This window comes from Periplaneta americana, chromosome 2 (genome assembly GCF_040183065.1).
Source record: "Periplaneta americana isolate PAMFEO1 chromosome 2, P.americana_PAMFEO1_priV1, whole genome shotgun sequence".
Classification (NCBI taxonomy): domain Eukaryota; kingdom Metazoa; phylum Arthropoda; class Insecta; order Blattodea; family Blattidae; genus Periplaneta; species Periplaneta americana.
This window is the reverse complement of record NC_091118.1, coordinates 137,824,457-137,842,728: the sequence shown is the minus strand read 5'-3', so window position 1 is coordinate 137,842,728 and position 18,272 is coordinate 137,824,457.

Below are 18,272 nucleotides of genomic sequence, written 5' to 3'. Positions count from 1 at the left end.
CACAACACAAATAATGCAACTCAAAAAAAAAAAAAAAAAAAAAAAAAAAAAAAAAAAAAAGGAAAAATTGTAGATCTGTTCTCCTACCACTCGGGAGTGGGTTCGATTCCCGCTTTGGTTGATTATGTGGATGGGTTTTCCGAGAATTCCTCCAACGTAAGCCATCTCACTATTCTCAATTCTACCGACACTAAATAAGCTAGTAGTTGACATAGCATCGTTAATTAATCTGCAAAAAAAAAACACACACACACTCACACACACCGACAATGGGTGTAGTAATTTTGTTCAGGAAGTCCATTGCTATTTACATTTTTATAACGAAGAGTTCATATTTAAGTTCTCCAATATACTAGCCGGACATATGGTGGGACTCTACTAATGTGGGGTCAGCACGACGATACATATATTCACATTGGACAACACGGAGAATACAGTATTTTATATCTAAACCTCAGAGGTAATGTATGATGATGTTGTTGTTATTCAGTCAATTGTCGAAGACAGGTCTGAACCTCAAATGATACCAACATGGCACCACTTATGAGGCAATTCATCCAGAAGATAATGGGGTAGGGTGGCTAGTTCCTTTCCTCCTCCATTGTATACAAAACTACAGTATTTGGTCTGAAGTGACAATACTATTTCCTAACCATAATTACAGTACTGTAGTTTTGTTAATTCGGCCACAGAAGGCAATGATATTACGTTAGTCATACAGAGAATGAAATTCATGACCGAAAAAAAAATGCTGTTTCAAAGCAATATCGTATAAGTAGCAAAATTTGATTTGTTATATTGAATTATTCAACGTTACAATTTCTTGTTTGTTAAAATGTGTATATGATAACGTTATACAATTTATGTTCTTTTGTTTTGTGTGTTTTTGGAAAATATAATTTCAATTAATGCTCTGCCATAAATGTTGTAACTAAAACTTGTGCATCCCTCGAGTTTATCGTACGGCTCGTCCTCCCCTCACACGTTACCTGCATTTTGTTTGCGTTTCCACTGTGCCTAAACGAGACGCTCTACTGTAGTTCGAAAAAAAAAACTGTTCACTATGAATTGAAAATGCACTGTGATGGCCTGAGTTTGTTTCGTAAAGAGAGACGGAAGAATACTGAATACTGTACCTCTGATTACGAACCGGATTGTACACTAACGACCAGGTATACTAACCTGAACGCGCCACCTCACTCCATCTGTACTCCGTTGCACTGTAATTTCACTTCATTCTTAAGTTGTCTCGGATCCTAACCCTGGTGATAAACTCTTGTAGGGATGTTAGAAGGCGATTTGAAACACAAGTTTCCGGTTTACTTATCCCATACAGAGAAACCGTGCTAAGACTTGTGAACAAATTCAAGCGAAAGGGGGGGGGGGTCGATTGGCGATAGAAAGCGAAGAGTAACACGATCCCCTGATTTAAATGTATGCGATTTTTATGTATGGGGGAATCCGAAAAATAAAGTGTAGGTGCAACAAAACCCCATACATTTCAAGAACTAAAAGAAAACATCAGGCGAGAAATTGACTCAATTTCGAATATTGAACTCTCGAGTGTGAATGAAAATTTCCTGAGAAGATGCCAGAAATGTGTGGATAGATAAGGACAACATTTCCAACATCTCTTACGATAAGGTATGTGCTTATTGTCATTGTAATTATAACTGTAACTATGAGAACGTGAAGCGGTAGCGGGGATATTATAACTGTTTCGGCGGGAGTTCCAGCTGCTGCGGCCGGTGTACGAGCCGCCGTGCGCTGGCCGCAGTGTGAATGAAAAGCGCTGTAGTAATCACCTTTCCTTTTCCTACCAGCACCCACTATTGCATGACCTCGGCTATCAGGGGATAGCCCGCAGTAATTCACACGCTGAAGTTTTTACCCTCATTTATTTCTTTTATTATTCGTTGGTGTTAGATTCTTTATAGCTCCATTTATTCTTTGTATATTATCGAATCCAAATCCTGGCATGTTTGCTAGAGCTTTACTAATCGCTGATAACTTCGAGAGCAATAATCGTATCGAAAGTATAGATGAGAGGAATAAGAAGTTCCTTTGAATGATAGAAATGAATGTAGCCTATGATAAAATACTATCAAATAGTTTTTAGCATCATGCTTTTGGCTATCAGTATAGTACGATTCTCTTTGGTCAGTTGAGTATCAATAGGCCTAAGTTTGTTCATTTGGCTGAAAGACGTTTGCGTGAAATTATTACTTTTATTTCATTTGGCCTCGCATGCATACTACAATTGTTTGGTAAACATGAAAACACATTCTTAAACGTTGTAGAAAGGATTCTTTTTAATCATATACAGAGTGATTCACGAGGATTTACCGCCACTTACGGATCTTATTTCCGAAGGTATTGAGCAAAAAATGTCATATAAACATGTGTCCTAATCTCAATATTTTCAGAGTTTCACTAATTTAAAGTTGTTAGTAAAATACCTTTTTTTTTTTTTTTTTTTTAGTATTTGGGATAAAAGATGCGGCGGTCGGACCTCGTTGGGGCGCCAAAATCTGCGGCGGTCGTCGGTCGCGTTGGGGCGCCAGAATCTGCGACGGTCGTCGGTCGTCGTCGCCCTCGGCTGCCAGCTCCGTCGTATATGGAAAGTAGCTCAAGGAGACACGTTGATGTAAATAATTAAAGATGTACACTAATTAATTTGGGCGCCAGCCTCCTCGAGATTACTCCGGTAGAGTATGAGGTCCCAGGTCAGCTGCAAAACGGTTGGGACATGGGGTTTGGGAGACGTGCTCGTAGGTTGAAATGATGTAGGCGCACACCAGAAGTTGTTGGTAAGAAGTATGAGAACGTTTATTATTATTATTAAGTGTTCGTTTCAGATTAGCAGAAATGCGCGTCCAAGTGTATAATATGCTGCTCTCTTAATGACAAGTTGGTCGACTAACTTCTGAGTTCACGTAATTATATGTTTTGTACTAAAAACACCGGTAATATAACGGAGAGTTGATAACTTGATGACAATTTATTCCGAATGTAATAATAATGACGAGAAAAGAATTCAGACATAATAATGATACAACACACGACTTCTTACTAAATCACTAAAAAATTCTAAGTCCGTAAATCGTTATCCTTCCGAGTTAGGTTCGCCGAGAATATGCGGAGTGCGTCCTCTCCGCACGCTTTGTATATGCCTTCTGTCTATCTGCCAAATCTAGCCTCTAGTTGCGACCACCAAACATACAATTTCGCCCTCCTATCTATAAATCACGTGTCTCTATTAAGAATCCTGATTGGCCATAATTACTCTTACGTCACTTAAGACGCGCTCTTCAAAAATTGTTCGTTACTAGATTCTCCCCTACTTCCGGTGTTCTGACAATTCTCTGACATATACCAGATCATCTCTTTTTCGAACCTGGCTTGGCGTCATCTTGCTGACCACCCGCAGGCTAAGTCCACACATTCCCTCATCGATCAACTCCACGCCTGGACACATGTTTCCTGTCCGCGTAGCGTCGCTTCGGCCTTCCTGCCCACCTGTTACTTCCGCCTCACATTCTGGACCTTTCTTACACGTCCCACACTTCCTATCCATATAAGAATATTAACACGAAATACTAATCTAATGAAAAACCTCCTTATCCTATACGAGGAACCGTCTCAAAGAATATTACAAATAGAGAATGAACTATTCAGAAGAATCATTTCTTTAATTAGTTAGTGTTCTCAAGCTAAAAAAATGTGTTGTTAACTGTTTTTTTACAGATTTTGTTCTTCAATTGTTAACTAAAAATTACATTATTCTTACGCACGTATAAAAAAATTGTTACAAATCATATGACTTTAGGAACTTGATTCTTTACAGTTTAATATTGCGTTCTAATATACAGTCTTGAAGATTTTACAAGAGTGGCGTGATTTGTAACAATTGTTGTGATTTATATGCGTAAAAAATGTAATTTTGTGGTCAAAAATATAAAAAATTTTGTACGAAGCAACTATGGAATGCACAATATATTTTTAACTTCAGAATACTACCTAATTCAAGAAATGATACTCTGTAATATTCTTTTACCCTTAAAACTAAATAACGACAGTATTTTAGGAACAACTTCAAATTAATGTAACTCTGAAAATATTGAGATTAGGACATATTTTTATATGACATTTTTTGCTTAGAATGTCTTCGAAAATAAGCTCCGTAAGTGGCGGTAAATCCTCATGAATCACCCTGTATATGTATTATGAATCTTTCTATTCATGTATGTTATGGGTACACAATTATTTACATTGAGGTTCTATTGGTCAAATCTAGTTAATACAAGGTGAAATTATTATTTTGTAGGTTAAAAACGATTTTAAAAAGTGCGTTTTAAATGTGATTGTAGTTGTGCGACTATTAACTGGATAAAAACATTAATCGATACAGTGGGCAGGTGAATTATTGAATAACGATCTTACTAATAAACCATGTATAGTTTTATACGAGACTTATGCAGAGTTGAGACAGAAAACGTTACTAATAAACCATGCATAAGCGTTGGATGTATAAACAGTCTGCAACTATACAATGGGAATTGCTTTGCAGTAGTTATATACACGAAACCCCTTGTTTAAAACTTGTATATAGAGAAAAAATGGCCGCCTCTCTAACAGCTGTTCGTATCGACTGTTATTTTATGATGATAGATGCCTAGAAGAACACACCAAAGAGTACAGAATAAATAGAATAATATTGCTGTAGCTTGTACTCTTTGACCAAAATATAGTGTGGTAATTGATCAGAGACAGTTTTACTATCGATACTTAACACGGCACACTAGAGCGCTCTACCGGATGCAATAGAGAATCTCAGATATTCTATTACCTTTTGTAAGGAAGTAATGACGAAACTATGACGCAGCTGCGTTAACAGTTATACTGTTATACACGATGTATGTAACTTAGTGATTATTAGTAAGGAATTTACACACGACTTATGAACGAGCTACTCATTGTATAAGTATAAGACAGTTAAACGTCTGTACATAGAGTTTTTATTAGTAAGACCGTAAGTAGAAAAGTAAAAACATAAAAACCTATTGACAAAATACTTATTATTAAACTTGTCTCAAAGTAGGTAAAGCAATAATTTGTTTTTAAATCTGAATAAGTGGGTGAGTAACTAAATAAGTAAGTCTATAATTGATTTAATTAGTTAATGCATTATTTTTTATTCATGGCACCATAGCCCGTGAAGAGTCCAGACTGACCAGCCGGCTGCTGGCCTCACGTTCACGTGCCGAAGCAGAGATGGACGATAATCGAACCAGACTGGAAGTATCGTGTGGTTAGCACAATGATCCCCCAAGCCGTTATAGCTGACTTTCCCAACCGGGTTTCGCTACTATCGTAGCTCCCAAAGCGCATAACGATGCTGGGTGGACACCGCCCCCATACACTGGCCGAAATTTCATAAAGAAATTTCTTCCCCCATTATGACTTAATACATTATTAGATTGACTAACAAATGTATGCACAGATGGATAATTTAATTAAGTCACAGACGGTTTCTGCAGTTATTGGAATGTGAGTATTTGGATAGGTGAACGGAGGGATGGATGAACAAATTAACTAGTCTTGTAATGGTTTAAGAAAATGTGTTTGTATGTGATAACTAGACAATATTTTAACTGGTTGAGATACAATTTCTTTCAGTAGGTAATTTTCGACGCTGTATCAACATTTCAGGTAATTTAGCGTCTGAATGAAATAAAGGTGATAATGCCGGTGAAATGATTCCGGAGTCCAATACCGAAAGTTACCCAGCATTTGGTCATACTGAGTTGAGGGAAAACCCCGGAAAAACCTCAAACAGGTAACTTTCCCCAACCGGGATTCGAACCCGGGCCACCTGGTTTCGCAGCCAGACGTGCTAACCGTTATTCCTCAGGTGTGGACTACAATTTTTATCTTTATATTATTTCACAAAGCACAAAATTTAATAACATCTTTATTTATGCCATAATTGCTTCTGACAGACGATAGACTGTGTTATTCCCAAGAGAAATTACACCCACGGCAAATTTTGAAGAACTTAACTTTTCCCTGTAATGCAGTTGGCTTCTTTAGTGCGACTCTGGAGTGCCAAACATCTGATCGCGAAGCATGACCGTGTCTGAAAAACAATTCAAGGTCCCCCTTATGATTGGAGCTGATGTTGCTGTCAGCATATAAACAGTTACTTGAACAACGCAATGTGATTGTTTTTGAAGGATAATATGGGAGTACAAGGATAATATAAATTCATACTCCTTCCATTGATAATCAAAATTCAGTCGGCCTAAAGAACCCAGGCTCACAAGGATGTACAGACTTGGCGAAAAGTCCGTATATCCCTGGATATAAATATCTTCTATCTTCTATATCATACCTGCACAAGGTTTGCGCTCTCCGAGCCGGTTCACAGCTCATGAGCGGAATGCAGGTATTAGCTGCGCTCTGTATGGTGGACTGGAAGAAGTGGTGATCTCGCACAAAATATACACAAAAGGAAGTACTATTACGAGGTTCATGAAATGAATTCCCGTTCAGTGTTTGCAAAACTATATTGGACTTATTAATTAATACAGAAATATTTATTTTACAGAAATAATACAAATTTTATACCTACTTAAATGTACAATATCATTTTGTTATATTTTTATTTATCAGTACATGAAAACGAGGTTTTATGCTGTTGGCAGCTGAAAGGAACAATAGCTTACTGATCTTAATGAAACATCAGTTACAAATGTTCGACGCCTGCCTTTATTAATTTTGATTATAGAAAACAGTTGCTTACAAATATAAATGTTGAGCCAAACATAGCAATCATTTTCACAGCCAGCCTGTGTAGTTGTGGATATTATTGCTAATGTTTAGTCTTGTAAAACTCAACCAGGCTAGTAGTATTATTCAAACGATCTTTAGCCCTTAGGCCACATTGAATATCAATAAGTCCGAGCTGTAAATCGTTAAGTGTTATGTTTTATTTAACGACGCTCGCAACTTCCGAGGTTATATGAGCACAATTAAATGCAATCGAACCTGGCCCGGAATTGAACCCGAAACCTCGGGCATAGAAGTCCAGCGCTATACCAACTGCGCCAACCAGGCCCACCTGTAACTTATATGACATTGTTTCAACTGGTGTTGAAGGAATTTATTATGATAACTTTAAACTTCTTTCCAATTAAAACAAGAATTTTAGTAGGTTATTTTACGACGTTTTATCAACAGCTTATGTAATTTAGCGTCTGAATGAGAAGAAGGTGATAATGCCGGTGAAATGAGTTCGGGGTCCAACACCGAAAGTTACTCAGCGTTTGCTCATACTAGGTTGAGAGAAAACCCCGGAAAAACCTCAACCAGGTAACTTGTCCCGACCGGGAATCGAACCCTGGCCCCTGGTTTCGCGGCTAGACGCGCTAACCGTTACTCCACAGGTGTGAACCTTAAGACAAAATCTTGGAACCTAGAATTAAATTCATTTTGAATTTCAATTAATAATTGCTCATAATCGTTTAACGTGGCTTCATCACGAGCAGTTTCTATCGTTCGAAAGTAAGCCATATTACCTTCCCGCAACTGACTTACGAAAAGTGTAAGTTTACGACTGAATCCCGTAATTTATTCAACATATCAACACTGAGCTGGCCTTTTCCCTAAAAAGAGGTATTTAAATTGTTGAAGATTAATGTCTTTAGTAGGCTAACTTTATGTCTGGACTCCTAATGGCGCATTATGTTACGTTTCTTTCTACCTTTCAAAATGCTGTGGCAGATAAAGCACTGAGTATTTACTCCAGCAGCTATGAAAAAATAAGCATTTTCCCATTGAAAGAATTTTCCTGACCACCACTTTTCCATCTTTTAGATTTCTACATACAGTACTTTACTGTAGAAGTAGGTAAGCAACGTGAAACACTGAGAATACGCACTGCACTCCACTAGATAGCTGAGTGGTCGTTTCCCTCTTCTCTACCTATAGCAAGTCTATGTCATTCTGACGTATCTTCCTCTCCGATTCGGCGAGCGGTAAACACAGCTCTCCCGCTCCGAAGGAGCGTGCGCGCTCGTTGAGCGCTGTTTTTGCAGGTATGTTCTATATCAGAGCCTATTCGTTTGGAAGCAACAATCAAACAATCGAACAGTGGCAACTGTCAAGAAAAGAGAGAAATGAATGAAAATATGGTGGATATAAGCATTTTCTCTATTGAACGTCGAGTAACTGCACTAGGAATTCACGAACGACCGCACGCTGGGCAAAGAATTGCACAAATTACGACAAACTTTCAGCTGCGCTTTCACAGGGCTCACCATTGAAGAGAACATTACTTTTACGACAGGATCCCTGAAGGATACACCTCGGACTGGTAGACATCGACGACCTGTACTGCAATCTCCAATTGACTCGTGAACTTGCTACCGAATTCGATATTCCCGCTCGATCATGGGAGATCACAAGTGAAAAAATTGGAAGTCCAATCCTAATGCCTTTGTCCAGTAAATCAGCTTACGTAAATGTTTAAACGGCGCAAACAAACATGCGACTTGTTTCTTCTTCATTTCCCAACTAGAGTTATTTATTTATTTATTTATTTATTTATTTATTTATTTATTGGGGTATTCTACGACGCTGTATCAACATCTCAGGTTATTTAGCGTCTGAATGAAATGAAGGTCCAGCACCGAAAGATACCCAACATTTGCTCGTATTGGATTGGAATAAACTGATAGAGATCCTAAAGGAAATTGGCATGAATTGAAAAGAGAGGAGACTGTTCAGTAACCTTTATATGAAGCAACGAGTCAAAGTCAGGGTAGAAGAAGAAATGTCAGAAGGAAGTGGAATAGGGAGATGAGTACGACAAGTATGCAATTTATCACCTATCCTATTCAACATCTACTTGGAGGATTTAGTGAAGAACTGTTTTCAGAAATGGGAGGGGTAAAAGTAGGAGGAATTATAATAAAGTGTGTAAGATTTGCTAATGATATGGCGTAGTTAGCAGAAGAGGAGATGATACTAAGGGATATGCTACTGGAGCTAAAAGACAGTGTTTGGAACAGTATGGAATGAAGATAAATGCCAACAAGACGAAGACCATGGTCATAGGAAGAAAAATAAAGAAGGTAAACTTGCGAATTCAAAATGAGGCAGTAGAGCAAGTGGACAGCTTCAATTACTTGGGGTGTACTATAAGCAGTAACATGAGCTGCTGCCAAGAAGTCAAAAGTAGAATAGCAACGGCAAAGGAAGCTTTTAATAGAAAAATGAGGATCTTCTGCGGACCTCGGGAGAAAGAACTAAGGAAGACACCAGTAAAGTGTCGACCTGGTTGGCGAGTTGGTATAGCGCTGGCCTTCTATGCCTAAGGTTGCGGGTTCGATCTCGGGCCAGCTCGATGGCATTTAAGTGTGCTTAAATGCGACACGCTCATGTCAGTAGATTTTTCTGGCATGTAAAAGAACTCCTGCGGGACAAAATTCCGGCACATCAGGCGACGCTGATATAACCTCTGCAGTTGCGAGGGTCGTTAAATAAAACAGAACATTTTAAGTGAACCAATAAAGTGCTTTGTGTGGAGTGTATCATTGTATGGGGCAGAAAGATGGACATTACGACGAAGTGATGAGAAGCGAATAGAAGCTCTTGAAATGTGGATATGGAGAAGGATAGAGCGTGTGAAGTGGACAGAGTAAGAAAGGAATCTGTGTTGGGAAGAGTGGATGAAGAAAGAATGATACTGAAACTGATCAGGAAGAGGAAGAGAAATTAGCTGGGTCAATGGTTGAGAAGAAACTGCCTACTGAAGGATGCACTGGAAGGAATGGTGAACGGGAGAAGAGTTCGGGGCAGAAGAAGATACCAGATGACAGACAACATCAAGATATATGGATCATATACGCAGACAAAGAGGAAGGCAGAAAATAGGAAAGACTGGAGAATGCTGTGTTTGCAGTGAAAGATCTGCTCTTGGGCAAAACACTGTGTATATATGTACATATTGTTGTTACATCTAGCATTCAATTATTGAACCAGTACCTTGCAGATGTGTGCGCTGATAACGAAAGCCTCTCAAATAATGTATCGAGATGAACATGACGTTATTTTGGCGGCTTTCCTGTGTTTTGTACTCTTACTCGAAGCACATTGCCACTTTCAATCTGCTTGACAGTTCAGTATGTTTACACCCTCTCTAATGCTAAAAGAAATGCGTTCAAGATATATGGTAATGATGGAATGGATTGATAGGGATGAAGGTTTCACCACAGATGGAACGATAATCCTGCGAAAAAGAGGTAAATTGTATTACATTTTTTTATATATATAACAATTTTTTAACTATGAAACAGTGAAACGATTCAAGGACGCATGAATCACGTGGAGGAGGCGGATTTTAGTAATACAGAATTTCTTCCCTAGATATTAATAAATAAAATGAAGTTTGAATTCTTTCTAGCTTTTTAATAATATTAAGCTAGAGAAACTGAGCTATAAATTTTATGCTTTTCATTTAATATAATATATAGGAGTCCCTTGTGATTCATCGCTTAAAAATTCAGTTGAGTAACATTTAACAATGGAATTTAATCCTTTTATTCATTTCATTTTTTAAGTAAATCTATTTACATACTCCACTTATTTTTATTGTGAATCAGGTTAGTACTTGGATTAATATATTTACCTTATTTTTCACATGTAAAATATGGAAAAAAAATTGGCAATTAAAGCATCATAAAAACGCAGCTGTTCATGTTGAAAATTCAGCAGAAAATAAGTGAATAATATTTATGATTTCTACACGCATTTTAGTGTCCATTTTGGTTGTCTATTTTGGTTGCTCTTAGTGCCTTTCTGTTTTCATATTTTTATGCTCGACCATGCCGAAATGTAGTAATTATACACCTGGTAGCAGCCCTTTAATGCATGTCATTAAAGTACACCTATTCATTAAAGTTCATGTTCTCGATTATTCTCGGATATGCAATCGAAAGACGAGGGAAACGTCACGGAGGCTGGAAATCCAATACTGTCGCAGAAGGTTATGTTCTGTTACTATAATAGTTAGCGTTAATTGTAAATAATATTCAAATAAATTCTATTTGTCATCTCGTTTTTCAATTCTAAATCAATTTCCAGGTTATACATTCTCTGCATTACATCAAGGTCAATGACATTATTGTTCCTCGGAAAAAATCAATACTTTCGCGTCTGCGCACATCTCACAATTCAAGAGCTATGAACAAGGTCACTTCCGATCTTCTGTCAGATACAAATAAAATGAATACTTCTGAATAATTTAAAGTTAGAAATATGGTCGAGCATAAAAAGTCGTATGAAACTTGCCTATAATGGTAATTAAGACGCTCGTATGAAAATTATGAAACTCGCTTGCGCTCGTTTCATAAACAAACATACTTGCGTCTTAATTACTATCATTATAGGCTCGTTGCATAATGTGCTATTAACGACTTAAGTGCCCACATGTCCGAGTTCTAGCAATATGATTTTTTAAATTATTTATCTTATTTCATCATTGACTCATGAAGAAGGACACGAATTTTCTCCCATTATTGCACATATCATTACGCACATGTTAAAAGTTTTATATGTATGTTACTTGATTTGAAGGCAGATTAAAATATACATTTTGTGTAATACATTCTTTTTGATTATGAAATTAAGCGTATCGTATGTATTCTGTAGAATCACGTAAAATATCGGCGAAGCTAGCTACTTGGCAGCTGCCTATAGCTGACTATGCAGATATAGCCTACGATTCTGTGCGACCTCAAATTTCGGGCTTGTGTCTAGACGAAATGCTGGTCATTCATTCGGAACCCGAGACTTTACCGCAACCGATTCCAGTTAATTGGACTGACACAGTTCAGCAATGGATGGAAACCGAGCACAAATTACAGGGCTGATAAGGTCAAAAAATAGTCATAAATATGAATCCCACGCTTATTTCCGATGGGGAGGACGGCCTCCGCCTGCGGTTGCGGAGGACATATATTTGCATTAACGAAGTACAGAAGTCCGATCCTCAATTCTACTAACATCTAAAAGTTTCACCGCAATTTATATAATTGCGTATTGACGTTAAAGTTTGCAAAATAATTACTGTCAAAGGCTTTTTTCTCCTGTTTCTGGTCGGAATATAATGTCATTTTGCTTTATGCCTGCATCACAAAAAATCTATAAAAGTTTGTGGGTACGACGGAGAGCTCATTACAATTAACACAATTTCTGTTTCACAAACTTTCACTAAAACTTACAGCAAAATCGATAACTGAAACTTGAATTTATATTTACCATTGCAAGCATGTAATGTCATTAAGTCTACAAAGCTGACCTGGCTAAGATAGCTAAACGTGTGATGACTAAAGCTCAGTGTCTGGTAATACTTCACACAAATTAAGTAAGAAGTGATTAATATGTTCGAGGCTATTTAGAGGCGTCTAATAAGTGGATACTTTTGTGTCTATTGTGTATCGTATTGAAAATAAAGTCGGTTAACACAATAGTAATATACGTTACAAGAGCGGTATGTTGACGTTTTCATGTTCTCGGAAATTAAAAAAGCTCAACTACGTTTCGCTTTTTCAATCTTTTCCTCGAACATGAAAACAAACATACCGCTCGTGTATCGTACATTATTTTGTGCGAAGATCGTTTATTACATACCTGAAAGACGAATTTCTAATTAGTTGCAATGAAATCTCCATGTTGGTTTCTGTTTAATGACGGCAACTTCGGAAAACCAAAATATCTTTCTTCAACATTGTTGCTATAAAATGTTTTCTGTGTTTACTATACTCCAGCAGGCCGTGATATACGTCTGTCTTTTTTTCCCCCCCAGTCTATAAATGCGAACTTAAAACAAACGGTAAGGTTATGTAATGATTTATTTTTCATTTTAATATTTTAACAATATTATTTATATAACATATTGCAGTAATAACATCGGCATCTGGAATCTTGTTGATTTTTTCACGGCTTCCTTAATGTTACTTGTATCAGGAATGCAATAAGTTTCGTGGAGTAGTAGACTTTACTTAATTTTTGCAAATATTTAAAAACAATAATTAACATTACAATTTAGGTGAAATTGCAGTGGTAAGTTTCCAATTTATAATTATTACTATGTTAAACGTCTCTAAAAATAACATGTTAAAAGCCTAAAGCAGTAAAATGAATGTCGCGCTTAAGCGGTAAGAAGAGAGAAATTGTTATGTGTGTTACGTTGGGAATAGTGAATGTGGTATTTCACACTTACCGCATATTGGTTCTGTGCGGAAAAGAAGCAAATACGCACGATCTCGCACAAAATATTTAAACATTGCTTCAAGTCTTTATGTACTTTATACTATATATAGAATAGATTATTGCAACGAAGAAGGTGCAACGAATAAAAAGTCCTATGAAAATTATATACGCTATAAAATCGAAAACTTAAAATTGAATATAAAGAAATCAGTCAACTCTACGGGAATATAAATTATATAAAAACCAAATTATATTTTATTTCTTTATTTACTCATTTATTTACAGCTGTTACGATGATCTAGGTCAGTGATGTCAAACCAAGACCATTTTTCTGACCTTGACATCGTGCGCGGGCATCAAGCGCTAGGTATGGAAGGAGGAATAAGCAGCCTGTTGTATTAAGAAAACAGTGGTGCACAAACTTCAAACGGAACGTAAAATTTTATGTCGTTATTTTTACATGGCTTCTTTATGTAAAACAAAAGTACTAACACCAATTTCTTAATATTGCAGTTGTGTTTTAAACGTTAATAACATAATAAAGAGTTAAGAAGGAATATTCACGTGAATTACATAGCAATATAACTAAACTGTACTAAGTGGACGAAACACATCACTCATAAAGAAAGTGATATCCCCAAAAAAAAAAAAAAGAGTATGAGGTGATAAGTTGGAATTGGTATTGATGGTATCTTTAGCCCTATAAAAGTAATCAATGAACTAATCAAAACAATATTATAGTTCAAAGCAAAGTTACCTAGGTAACTAATATTCCATAACAAAATTCTTATTGCATTATGCTTTTAAGATGATACTGGTGAGCAACTTCCTATCATCAGAATATTAAATTATTTTCTCGAAACCTGCTGAAGCTATAGAGCTGACATTTTTACAACACACGGGCACATATCTTTTCCTTATGATGTAACAGTAATTGCTTTGTTAATAATTCATTTCCTTACAAATATTTTCCATGCGAATATTTTCAAAATTTGTAATACACTCTCTTCAGTAACACTTAATTTACGGTATATGCTATTAGAATTAAGGAAACAATGTTTCAGTACCTGTAAGGCTACTAAATAAGTAGGCCTACATCTGAAGAATTTCACTTTTCTATAAAAAAAGAAGTTGAGGAAATATTCCTTTTGAATAAAAAAACAAACTTGTGAAAAATGTACATTAAAATTAAAGCTTACATTCTTATAATGCACTTATACTTCTCAGACAAATATAAAAATTAACATGGGTAGGTACAGTTTTAATAAGTTCTCTTCCCTTTATCCTTTGAATCAGTGCTGACCATCCCTGTATATAGCTCGACCAAGTGGCATATATTACCTCCTCCCTCTATCTCTTTCCTTTACACTGCAAAGCGCTCAGGCTCTCCTGAGCTCTAGAGCGCGCGCTTGCGCCTATGGGCATCTTTTACATGACTGATCTAGGTAGTGGCTAGAGCGCTAACTTATAATCCTGCGGACCCAGGTATGATCTTTATTTTAATTGATGATTATTCATGTCATAAGGAAGAAGAAATGTCCTTATAATTTTTTCTAATCACAATATTTAACTAATTATTAAAGTTTACAATATTAGACGTTTTGCAACGTTGCTGGATGACGAGGAGGAGGTTTAGAAGTATACAGTACAGCTCAAGTAGGGAAGAGGGCGTTTAGAAGTACACAGTACAGCTCAAGCGGAGAGGAGTGAGTTTGGAAATATACAGTACAGCTGAAGCGGGTACAGACATACCATTACAAAACAGATTCTCTGTTCTAATGCAGGACCGGACCATGACAATACTGTTGTTTTCATAAAACGACCAGGTAATAGAAACTTTGAATCTCATTAATAGAACATTATGGTAAATATATATTTTATGTAAAATATTGCTCTATTTTTAATTGTACATCTAAAAATTAAACAATAATGGTTTTCTGTACAAGATCACAGGAACTTTTTTTCTAATGCAACATTTTAATCCCTCCCGCTTCCATAAACAAATTTCTAGTTGTGTGATTTTCGAAACGGGGAAAGAAACTTCTAGTTTCTAATAATCGTTGAGAAATTGCTATAAAAATTCGCCGATTAAGTAACCTTCTTGCGGAAAACGTTGACGGTACATCCTTCATGCCTCACTTGAATTACGACGAATTTTTCCATAAATTAATAACATGTGATATTCCTAAACTGTGAATGACATTGCAAATTGTTTATTGAATACCCTGTACTGAATTGCCATCCGCTCGGCAATAGAGCTATGGACACAATTTTTCCATAAATTAATAACATATGATATTCCTAAACTGTGAATGACATTGCAAATTGTTTATTGAATACCCTGCACTGAACTGCCATCCGCTCGGCGGACACAGAGCTTGAACTCAGCTGACTCGTACTTACAGCACAGTCTAGTATATACAGTCGCGAAGCTCAATACTTAGTAAATATGCAAACATTAGATAGTTGCTCACCACTTGGATCGTTAATATCGCCTCATTACAGGCAATTCAAAATAGTACCGTCACAGTCTATTGTTTCTAGCACCCTCAAAACTCAAGCTTCGTGACTGTATAGGCTATAGTAGACTGTTCTTACAGTACGTCTGTGCAGAGTACTGCCTGCTGAATTTTGCCACGTCTCTCACGTCAGAATATTGACAAATTTAAGCATGCATTTTTATTTAATTTCACGAAAACATAATAGAACACACAAATATTTATTTAAACTAATATTAACTCTTTGCTAGATACATCTAGTGATGTATTTGTTTTCGTAAATTTTCTAAAGATATAAGCAGTATAACGCAAATAAAATAAGAAAAGAAATATTTTTTGGGTGAAAACTATCAAGTTTTGATAGGAAGGCACTTATACCCCTTACATCCTGTATAACGGATTTTAAGTTATAAGCATTTTCATTTTATTTTGCTGTACCTATTTTATTTTCAACATTATCATCAGCTGTGTTTTATGATACTATGAAATGACACTTCTTTCCACATTTTACATGTGAAAAAATAAGATCAATCTGTCGGTGCAACCACTAATCTAATTCTTAATATAAATAATTTATTGAACAGATTCCTTTCAGAAAAATCACGTGACCAACAAAAGAGTTAAAGCCCTTTGTTAAATTTTACGTAACTGAATTTCTGAACTATATAAAATGTGGCACTCCTCCATCCGAAATAAAATCATCAAATTTACACCTCAGTTATTCTAGCTTAATAGTGTGTGAAATACGAGAAATAATTCAAACTTCATTTTATTTTAAAATGTCGACGAAAAAATATGTACTCGTATTAACATAATCCGCTTCTTCCACATGATAAATGCATAGGTAATTCAACCATTGATATCGCTATTATTTCATACCTCAAAAATTGTCAGAAATATAAAAACAAACATGTTTCATAGTACAAACAGAAAGTTATCTTTCCGTCTGTAGTGAAACCTTCGTCTCCATCAATACATTTAATGTTTAATACAATTCTTTAACTCACCTCTTTTGATATTAAGTTGTTAGCATACCGAATCGCTAAGCAGATTGAAAGTGACAATGTGTTTCGAGTAACAGCACAAAACTGAGAAGAAAGCCGCCAACCTGTCATGTTTATCTTGATGCATTACTGAAGAGGCTTTTGTTACGAGCGCGCACATTTACATGAATGTCGTTGTTGTTGCTGTTGTTGTTTCAGGGGCGGCCCGTCCATAAGAGCTGCGGAGCTGCAGCACTCCCTGCTTTGACAGGAAAATAAAAATAATATTTATTTTAATTTGTAGAAGAATTGTTACAGCTTTTATTGGTAAATTGCTTTATATTTCATCTGGCCGGGAATATGTACTATTATCTTATGCATTATCTTTTTGCGCGTCGACTGTACTGGAATTGACACCGCATTCAAAGTCGTCCTGGGATCTGCAGGGTGGGACAGATCATAGAGAGTGTGTCTTGCTAGATCAGGGGGTAGAGAGGTGAAGGGAAGCAGAGGGAAACTGCCGCTGTTTAAAACCCATATTTCGCTGCAGTTGGTTGCAGAGCCAGGCCACAAGGGAAGATCTATCCTCCCCTCAAACACCGCTATTGTAATGCTACGTCAAATGGATTCTCTAGTCCCTTGAAACTTAATGACAAAATTTTTATTTTATTTTCACATACTTATTGTTGTAGAATCTTATCGAGTTAATATAATGAAATTAATATTCTCTTTTACCTTATTATTACGTATATATCCAGCCTCCACCAGAACATAATATTTGCCTTAACTGAAAATGATTGCACGAGTAGAATTCTTTTGATATAGCACGTAAAATACGAAAGCGACTTCTTTTCTAGTTTTAGAAAATTGTTGACCATCGGTATATCTGAGTGTTGCTTTGGTGTGACGTCTTAATACCGTAACTTAACCAGTGCAAATTTGCAATCATGAGTGTGTGTGAATTACATAACATTAATTTTATTTTTCTCAACTTTCCCTTGTGGAGAAGATTGATGTGAAATTAAAGGGTCATCCGTTACCCGACTTAAATCTTACTCAAGCTTCATCCAGCCGAAATAGTGGATGCGAACAAAAAAAAAAAAATCTGTATTTTATTTTCCTTGCCTCCTCTTCGGTGGTGATGCTGCATGGACTAGGAGTGGTGTGACACATTTAGGACATTTGCCCCTAAAAAGCAAAATGCACGAATCTTCGCAGTCTCACCTGAAAAATATTGTTTCATTGGCTATGATAGGCAAAACTAATATTGCTGTGCAATTAAGTGAAACGAACAGAACTAACATTCTCAAACATAATTAAGAAGTGAGAAAAAATCGTGAAATGATTTTAAAAAAATATTGATTGCATCACATTTTGTGGCCAATATGAACTTCGTCTTAGGGGACATGATGAAAAAACCATTCGAAGAACCCTGGTGTATTTCGTGGGTTGCTATAGTTCGTGAGTAATCTAGACGAGCCTCCCAAAAATCATTTGGAACATGCCACTGTTT